Here is a 10,296-nt window from a genome sequence, read left to right on the forward strand (position 1 = left end):
AACTGAGATCCATGGAAGAGCCAGCTATGACGAACCTATTCCACGTGGTGTGAAACATCAGACGGACGAAATGTATGTAGACTTAGAGGAACACTTTAGTTTCCATTACGAAGCAGACAGGCACTGACAAATGTGGGTAGTACTGAATAATCAGTTTGTCAAGGTTGCAAAATTATTTTTACAAAATAATGAAATTGATAGCTGTCACACGGGAAGATCATTTTGGTCCCAGGGAAATACAGGAACATGCGAAACAATGCTGACCTCAAGAGGTCTTACAAAAATACATTAAAGAAAGGCAGAGATATGTTAATAGCATTTGTAAATGAAGAGCTTCAACGTTGACTGGAATACTCAAAGTAATGAGGGATCATGTATCAAATATAGGGAACTAAAGCTTAGTCATAACTGCAAGCCAGACGGCATTTATTACAGTTGGATACGAAAGTACAGTGGCTAAGAAGAGAGTGAGACAGTCGAAGCCTATTTTCAACGCCAGTCAATCTGTAGATTACACAAGCATTACGGCAAACGAAGAAATTCGGAAAAGAATCTGTTTTGAGGAAGAATACAAAATCTTTGTGCACAAATGACGCTGTAATTGTCAGCAGGCAAAGGACTTGAAAGAGCAGTTGCACGGAATGGACGGAGACGAGGAAACATGTTGCAGTGATTAACCAAAGTAAAACTATGGCAGTGGAATGCAGTGAATTAAATAAGGCGATGCTGAGGAATTAGATCACGAGGCAAACTATTAGTTCCGCTATTTGGCCAGCAAAATTACTGAAGTGGCTGATGGAGAGGACATGAAATTCAGGCAGGCAGTTGCAAGAGTTTTTCTAAAGAAGCAGCATTTAGTGTGGAATACAGATTTGACTTTTCAGGTGTTCATCTACATGGATACTCTGCAAATCACATTTAAGTGCCTGGCAGAGGGTTTATCGAACCACCTACACAAAATCTCTATTATTCCAATCCGGTATAGCACGCGGAAATAAAAAACACCTATATATTTCCGTACGAGCTCTCGTTCCCCTTATTTTATCGTAGTGATAGTTTCTCCCTATGTAGGTCTGTGTCAACCGAATATTTTAGCATTCGGAGGAGAAAGCTGGTGATTGGAATATCGTGAGAAGATTCTGTCTCAACGAAAAGCGCCTTTCATTTAATGATGTCCAGTCCAAATCCTGTATCTTTCCTGTGACTCTCTCTCCCATATTTCGCAATAATACAAAACGTGCTGACTTTCTTTGAACTTTTTCGATTTACTTCATCAGTCCTATCTGGTAAGGATCCCACACCGATCAGCACTATTCTAAAAGAGGACGGACAAGCGTAGTGTAGGCAGTCTCCTTAGTAGGTCTGTTAAATTTTCTAAGTGTCCTGCCAATAAAACGCAGTCTTTGGTTAGCCTTCCCCACAATATGTGTTCCTTCCAATTTAAGTTGTTCGTAATTGTAATACCTAGGTATTGAGTTGAATTTACGGATTTTAGATTAGACTGATTTATCGTGTAACCGAAGTTAGTTACTTTTAGCACGTATGTGGATGTGCCTCACATTTTTCGTTATTTACGGTCAACTGCCCAATTTCGCACCATTCAGATATCTTTTCTAAATCGTTTTGCTATTTGTTTTGATCTTCTGATGACTTGATTTGTCGATAAACGGCAGTAATCTACAAACAACCTAAGACGCTGCTCAAATTCTCCCAAATCCTTTATATAGATAAGGAGCAGCAAAGGGCCTATAACACTACCTTGAACGGCAGAAATCACTACTGTTTCACTCGATGACTTCCCGTTACTACGAACTGTGACGTCTGACAGGAAATCACAAATACAGTCACATAACTGAGACAATATTCCGTAAGCACGTAGTCTCACTACAAGCTGCTTCTTTGGTAGTGTCAAAAGTGCTCCGGAAATCCAGAAATACGGAATCGATCTGAAATCCCTTGTCAATAGCACTCAGCACTTAATGTGAATAAAGAGCTAGTTGTGGCTCGCAGGAACGATGTTTTCTAAACCCATGTTGACTGTCTCAATAGTTTCCTTCGAGGTAATTCATAATGTTCGAACAAAATATATGTTCCATAATTTGCTGTATATCAACGTTAACGATATGGGCCTGAAATTTAGATTACTCCTACGTACTGGTGACCTGTGCAACTTTCCAGTCTTTGGGAACGGATCTTTCGCCGAGCAGACAGTTGTATTTAAGTTAATGCATCAGCATACTCAGAAAGGAATCTAATTGGTATACAGTCTGGACCAGAAGACGTGCTGCTTTTAAGTGATTAAAGTTGTTTCACTACTTAGAGGATGTTTACTTCTACGTTACTCATGTTGGAAACTGTTCTCGATTCGAATTCTGGAATATTTACCTAATCTTTGTTTAGTAACTCTGTGTTTAATAACTCTGCTTTGGCATCATTGTCTTAGATAGTATCTCCACTGGTATCGCGCAGAGAAGGCATTGTTTGTTGCCGCTAACATATTTCACGTACGTCTGGAAAGTAGCCATGCAACGGAAAGTGGACGACGAAAAGTTTAGTAAAGATTAGCTTGGCAAATCGGAGACTGAAGAGTGACTATTAGATTATTAGATGGAATAAGATACTGAATTGAACTGTTTTTCACGAATAACAGATCAGCAGGCTGAATCACCTGACCGACGTACAAATTTGTAGTCACAGTCAATGCGATAACCACGAAAGTGCTCTCCCTGTCATACGAAACCATGCCCTAGACCACAACTCCAGGTGTAGGGAGACTACGTCTAGCACACAGACTGGTCGCAGGCTCTCACGTGACTTCCTCCTAACCAACGCACTGCCGTCACTGCCACTGAGGCACATCCAGCTTTAATCTGAAAACACAACCGACCTCCACCCTGCTCTCCAATGAGATCTCGGTTGACACCATTGAAATCGCAAAAGGAGATGGTTTGGACTCAGTGGAGTGCATAAGAATGTGGGCGTCTAGCTCAGAACTGTTCTTAAAGTAACAGATTCGTAACAGTTCATTGTCAATGTGGTGCCGGCTTTTGTTCAGATTGCTGCTGCAGATGCAGTACGATGCTTCAGAGCCAGACGCCGAATACATATGGTCTTCCCTTCTGCAGCCTTTAGAGATTCGCGCAAAATGGGAATAGACATCATTCAGATGCAGAAAAACACCTACGAACTTAAGTTTGTTGCACAACTCCTTCGTAGTGTTGGGATTTTTCCGTGGATGTACTTCTGTTATCAGTAGCTTCGGAAGTAAATGGTACAAAAATGTTCCTGAAGTAAGGTCTCCTATTACAGAGCACCAGTCGGCGATGTGGTACGTCATGGTGCCAATCTCAATCTGCCTCATGGTCGCCAGGACTGGGGCAGATCTTGCAGAAAGGTACCTCGACATACAGCTGCCGGAGAATCAAGATCTGGTAAGTGCACTGTCATTAGCTAAATCGGATCCACGGACTAGAAATAGTGGTTATTCGTTTAATAAAGTGTTTGCATGTACCACAACCGATACAACAGTCATGTTCATGAAGATTTATTAGTGACGTGTTTCTACACACTAGCGCTCATCGGGCAGGCAGTCATATAAATCATTCGTGGTAGTCACACTAGCATACAATTAGATGATCGCTTATTTGAACTTTCAGGATCTTCTAGATCTACAGTATGTGCTCTCCTACATGAAAGGAGGAAAAACACTATACCGTGTATAGATAATCTGTGACGTATTGACAATGTAAACTGGCTGCTGCAGTGGTAAAGCGTCTGTCGTTCCTGTAACTTTCTACAGTCTTACTTTAGTTCAAATTTCTGTAATGTGAAGCTGAAACAGCGTGTTCTACTAATACATTCACTTGGAGTATACACGTTCCTCATGAAAATAAATATTTAATGTATCCATGTGCGTAGATTCGGTGTCAGACGAACTTTACCTACCGCTTTAAGCTAAGTTTAAAGAAAATGACCATATCACTAACATGAAATTACAATGAAATCCAGACCTTTAGCTGCTTACAGGCGTTGATAAATATCAACGGGGAGAGTTTAAAATGTGTCCCTACTGGGACTCGAACCTGCAATCTCCTGTTCACATGGCATACTCTGAGCCAGTGAGGACTCAGAGGATGGTGAGACTGCAGGGACTTAAATCTGGCACGCTCCGCAAGAGACCCACATTTTCGAATTACTGTTCATACACTACATTTGTAGTGCCCCTGCCTACTATACTCATTACTCGCGGCAGTAAATCTACCGATTCTAGTAAGAGTTCATGCAATGTGAGTGCATACCAGTTACTATCTTCATAAATCACTAATAGTTTCTCTGGAAGTGTGCAGACAGAGATGACCCACCACTTCCTACTTGATTGACCTACGACCTAATGAGACACTGTGAGGTTTATAGTACGGTTGGCATATTGAAGTTCTGCGCTAGTTTCGGCGGACTGGTACCTTCACTAGTTAAACAGTAAGTGGGTGCTTACATAAGATAGGTGGGAAGGACTTGCATTCGGTGACCATCTAGAACCGCCTTAAACATTTACTTAACAGCAAGTGTTCAATATAATATAGCCTTTTGTCCCTCTTGGACGCTGATCATTTCAAAAAGACAAATTTTCAGCAATGTCGCCTGTCCTCAGGTCATGAGCAACCGGTCCTAATGGGGCTATTAGTTAACTGTCACACGGTTCGTCAAAAGTAAGAGCTGTGCGTGCTACCATTCTAAAATATTGCGACGATCTGTTAAAACATGTATGTATGATTGTATTGCGTCAGACGACGGTGAAGAAATTATAAAAATGTACCCGTTCTGACAAATAAGTCTCGAATAGAAAGTAAAGTTTACATAAAGTAGTTACATTAACTAATCTTCAGGTTTCACAGTAGTTTGTGTAAACAGGCATTGTGTAATTCGTACCGCATTACTTGTCAACAGGTGAACTGGTTGCATGGCCTTCGCACCAGACTACAAATGATAAAGGAAAATGCTTCGCGCGTACACAGCTCATACAAGCAACAAAAGGTAAGATTTAACACCAGCATCGCTAACAAACAGAATTAAAATATCTTCCATGTAGACTTTAACTGAATGTCGGCAGGGCGTATGATGGAAATCGTCTACCAGGCTTCATTATAGCGAGTCAGATAAAAAGAAATCTAGTGAAATTCTGGATGATAAAACGCACGAGAGTGGATCAGGAAACTGCCAGTCATAAACAGAATTCGAAGATCAATGAAAACTTAAAAAGTAACATTTTGAAAGTTGAATTTCCTAATATTAAGAGTAAAGCATTTTGAAAGAACTGTTATACTGCTTTCGTTCACGATGAGCAAGCTGCAAACGTAGGAATGTTAGTGAAGTTTTAATTATTTCAGGTACTTATAATCTTTCCAGCTGAAAGACAAAAGTCAGGTTTGTTAAAGTGTTCGGTTTAACTCAATTAAGTTGTCTGTGATGAAAATATGTGCACTAGATTTAAAAACAAAGAATTCAAAACATGTGGATAAGTTGAGGTATCTTGGATCAGATTGTCAGATAAAACAAACTCTAACCAGCTTACACCTTACGTCCGGTATTGGCTCCTTTGACACCGTTAACCGCATAATCCCACACTGCATCGCAGAGCTGTGAAATCGTGTTTCATATAAACGTGCTCCACAATGGTAAACAGTTTCAAATACCCGTATTTGCATAGAGATGATTTTTGCACAGTCTAAAATGAAAACATTTCATTATTTAACGGCGAAGACGATGAGAGTGTCTAAATATGGCATCACCGCATCAGATTCTTTAGTGTTCCGCAAAAATCCTACATGAGAATATAAGCACAAGAAGTGCAGATTACAATAACTTGGACTTGTAAATATATTTTAAGTTCATGTTTCCACATTCTGAAGAAAGTGATAGGTGGACATAAAACGTTACTTGTGAGCCACATGTTAATGTGCACTGAAGAGTCACATAAATTGATACACCTGCCTAATATTGTGTAGGACCCAACGAGCATGCAGAAGTGCCGCAACACGACGTAGCAAGGACTGGACTAATGCCTGAAGTAGTCTTGTAGGGAACCGACACCATGAATCATACAGGGCTGTTCATAAATCCGTAAGACTACAAGGAGGTGAAGATATCTCCTAAACAGCGTGTTGCAAGGCATCCCAGATAAGCTTCATGTCTGGGGAGTTTGTTGGCCAGCGGAAGTGTTCAACCTCGGAAGAGTGTTCCAGAAGCCACTCCATAGTAATCCTGGACGTGTGGGGTGTCTCATTGTCGCACCATAATTGCCTAAGTTCGTGTGTGTGTGTGTGTGTGTGTGTGTGTGTGTGTGTGTGTGTGTGTGTGTGTGTGTGTGTGTGTGTGCTCCAATGGCACACGCCATTACATTCTTACAGTCCCCTACTGATACGCAGCGTCCATGGAGTCATGAGGTTGTCTCCATACCCATACACGTCCATCCACTTGTCGCAATTTGAAACTAGACTCGTCCGACCAGGCAACAGGTTTCCAGTCAACAGTCCAATGACAGTGTTGATGGGTCCAGGCGGAGAGGAGAGCTTTGTGTCGTACAGTCTGCAAAGGTACACGAGTGAGCCTTCGGCTCGGAAAGTCCACAACGATGTTTCGTTGAATGGTCCGCAAGCTGACACTTTTTGATGGCCCAGCATTGAAATCTGCAGCAATCTGCGGAAGGGTTGCACTTAAGTCGTTCTTACAAGGTCTCTGCCGGTTGCAGCGATGTCTGAGATTTGTTGTTACCGGATTCCTGGTACTCACGGTATACTCGCGAAATGGTCGTACGGGAAAGTCTCTAGTTGATAACTACCTCAGAGATGCTGTGTCCTATGGCTCGTGCGCCGATTGTGACACCACATTTAAATCTTCCTAACCTGCTCTTTTAGCAGCAGTAACCGATCTAACTGCGCCAGACTGTTGTATATAGGCATTGGCGACCACAACGCCGTATTGTTCCTATTTGCATTTCTTGGTATTTGAACAAGCATACCTATAAAAGTTTCTTTGGCGCTTCAGTCTATTAACGACATATATTGTGCCAGTGTGCTGTCTTAAATAACAAACGTCTACACAGTGTCTGTCTGATAAAGTGAAGCCATGAGACACTGTTGCTGGTGATCTGTCCATTGTAATGGAATATGTTTTTATAAAACATAACACCGCATTTTCCCCGTTAACCTCAATGTTTTTTAGGTTCAATGTATCACGTTGGGAGCATTTGGAAGTTGCAGGAAGCGAGTAACTGACAGTCGAGAACTAATAGTTACGATTCGTCTGGAGTGGATGATTCGAAAGTTCCCGTTTTAAGTACCTATTCAAATTAGCAGCGCGTCCTCTGTGTAAAGACGCCAATTTATCCTGAAAATCCGCTGTCAACAAGTTAATTGCGGAAGAATAGAGCTTCTGATACTGGATTCTCACCTTGACTGGCTCGTGTCTTTGGCACATGGAGGTGTAGATGTTGTCATATCAGATGTGAAATTTCTGGAAGTTAGGTGAATTTAACTCTTGCTCTTCGAAACACGCACGTACTCTGCGAGCTGTGAAACTTGTAATTTGTCCTGCTGGTAGGTGGCACCATGTTGAGGACAAACAGCATGTAGGGGTGGGAACGGTCCCCGAGAAGAGGCATATTTCAGTTAATCAACAGTGCCTTCCGGAATGGCCGCACCACCCAGGGAATGACATAACATTACACAAACCATAACTTTCAATCTTCCAGTCCGGAACCTGCCGACAATTGTTGCATGGTGTTTTTTCAGGTGACAATGAAGCATAAACTTGATTCATCTGACAAGGCCACTCGGTGGATGTCCAGTTGCAGTACTGGCGTGCAAATTCCAGGCTTCGTCCCCATGAACTGATGTCAAAATGGGCGCTGGTTTATGATAGCGCTGTTTTGCCATGTACGATATACGTTAACCACGGCAGCACACGAACAGCTTACACACTAAGCCGTTCAGGAAATGCTTCACCCTTGGTCCGAATGCGAGTGATAACGCCCTTTTGGACGTTACATAAATAGCTGTTTCGGCATGCAGACTTCTGCACTGGTTTCCGCGTCGTCCTGATAAGCTTCACTTTCCATCTACTATTAGTGCTGGTACCTGCCGTCTGTTAGTGGTTCTTGTTCGCTGATGTCGAACAAAGGCGGTGGGCGAAGGACGAGAGGTGCATCCGCCTCTCTGGAGTACGGGGTGCACTTGCCGAGAAGCGTCGAGTGAAATCGTCGATGACGGAGCCACAGACGGGGACCAGTGCGCTGGCAACGGCGCGTTGAACCCGGCAGCTCGGGAGTGCCCTTGACCTAGGGGGCGAGATCGGTAGGCGAGCTGCAGCAGTCCCTCCCCCCCCCCCCCCCCCCCATGCCAGAGGAGCCGGTCCGGGGCAAGAGACGGGCTCCCACATCTTTTTATCACTCGTTACCTATGATGGCTGAAAACGAAGCGAGTGATTAGAGTGCGCTTTGCGCCTTTACGGACATCTACGATGTCTGCTCCCTCTCCACAGGACGGGATGGGACAGGCAGAGGATGAGAGTGTCGGGCAGAGGCATGCAAGGATTACCATGCTCTTAGAGCAAAATGTGAAAAACGGGAAAATTAGTCAAGCGGCTCTTAATACAATCAAGAATGAGCTATCGGCCTGGGCCATAGCTCATGCAAGACTTGAAGGCCGCGTTTTGGAGCTAGAAAAAGAAAATGAAAGGCTAAGGAAGCAACCCACTAAGACTAGGGCGGCTGTGGCTGCACAGGCGCCAACTAAACAAATCTCAACCAAAGACACTATTGAAAGAGTTGTAAAACGGTCAGACACGGCAGTCTTCTTGAGGACCCTGCCTGGCAAAGATACTAGAGTTAAAAGAATACAAGAGCTGTTAACAAAAACAATTGACACAGTCAAGGATAAAATTAAGAGAGTTAAGCCCAGCAGAAACTCTGTAATTGTGGAAGTTGCTAGTGAGGAGGACAAAGAGAAACTATTAAATAATCAAAAACTACATTCAGTTGTGAAATGTGAACCACCCAGAAAGAGAAAGCCACTATATGACGTACCTACAATAATGACTAATGAGGAGCTACATGAGACAATTAAAACACACAATTTCGATGACTTGGACGAACAGAAATTTAAAAACTTTTTAAAGTTGAAATTCAAAACAGGGCCTCGATATCGTGATGTGGTACATCAATGGGCAGACTATATGTAGGCTTTCACGCCATTAACACCAGAGATTATATCGTGGTACCTCGTTGCCATAATTGCGGCTACCTGGACCACATTCTGAGGCACTGCACCAGGGGGTTGGCTTGCTCCAGGTGCGGCGAGAGTGGACACAACTGTAAGGAATGTAAAGCAACAGGGGTCTGCATTCCGTGTAAAAATCGTGGGAAGAAATCCTGTGGTGCCACGGGACGGAACTGGCCCACTTATCGGATGCTAGAACAACGCCTCGTTTCTAGAATTGACTATGGCTGAGCAGGGCTCAGTTAACAGGATGCTTAAGCGCAAGTCCCCGAGCAAAAGGAGGGATGCTATGAGGGCTAATAGATTTGGGGAATTTTTAAGGTCGCTTTCGGGCACCGTAAAAAATTACGGCAGTAGAGAAAGTCAAACAGATCCCTTTATGGTGGACAGATGTATGCAAACTCTTTTCCCGGAAAAGAACACAGCTCCCCCGTCCCCAAACCGGGGAGAAAGGCCGAATAAAGATCTACAACGGCAGAAGCATCCGGTGGTGGTGGCCTCCCTGGCTCCTGCTCACGAACCTAAGCATACTGAACGACAGCCACACCAAGAAAGTACAGTTACTAGCACCAGTGCAAACCCAACCGTGGCAGATACTCCAGTAATCAGGCTACCGCCTGTAGACCCGGTTAGGGTGTATCCCAACATTGAATTTACAATGCAACTGGCAAGATTGGAGCAGCCGGCTATCCTGACCACTGCCTTAAGACATGTGGTCCGGGTAGGACATGAGAATGGAAGAAAGGTCACCATTCTCGGTAATGGAGGCTGTAGATAGAATACAATTAGTCAGTGAACCTTCCCACCGACTTCGGAGCCCTGCGAGACTTACTCAAAGTCTTTGAGAGACGTGGGGAGAAATTTGACATCGACTACATCTACAAATGGTTCAAATGGCTCTGAGCACTATGGGACTCAACTGCTGTGGTCATAAGTCCCCTAGAACTTAGAACTACTTAAACCTAACTAACCTAAGGACAGCACACAACACCCAGCCATCACGAGGCAGAGAAAATCCCTGACC

Source organism: Schistocerca piceifrons, chromosome 5 (genome assembly GCF_021461385.2).
Source record: "Schistocerca piceifrons isolate TAMUIC-IGC-003096 chromosome 5, iqSchPice1.1, whole genome shotgun sequence".
Classification (NCBI taxonomy): domain Eukaryota; kingdom Metazoa; phylum Arthropoda; class Insecta; order Orthoptera; family Acrididae; genus Schistocerca; species Schistocerca piceifrons.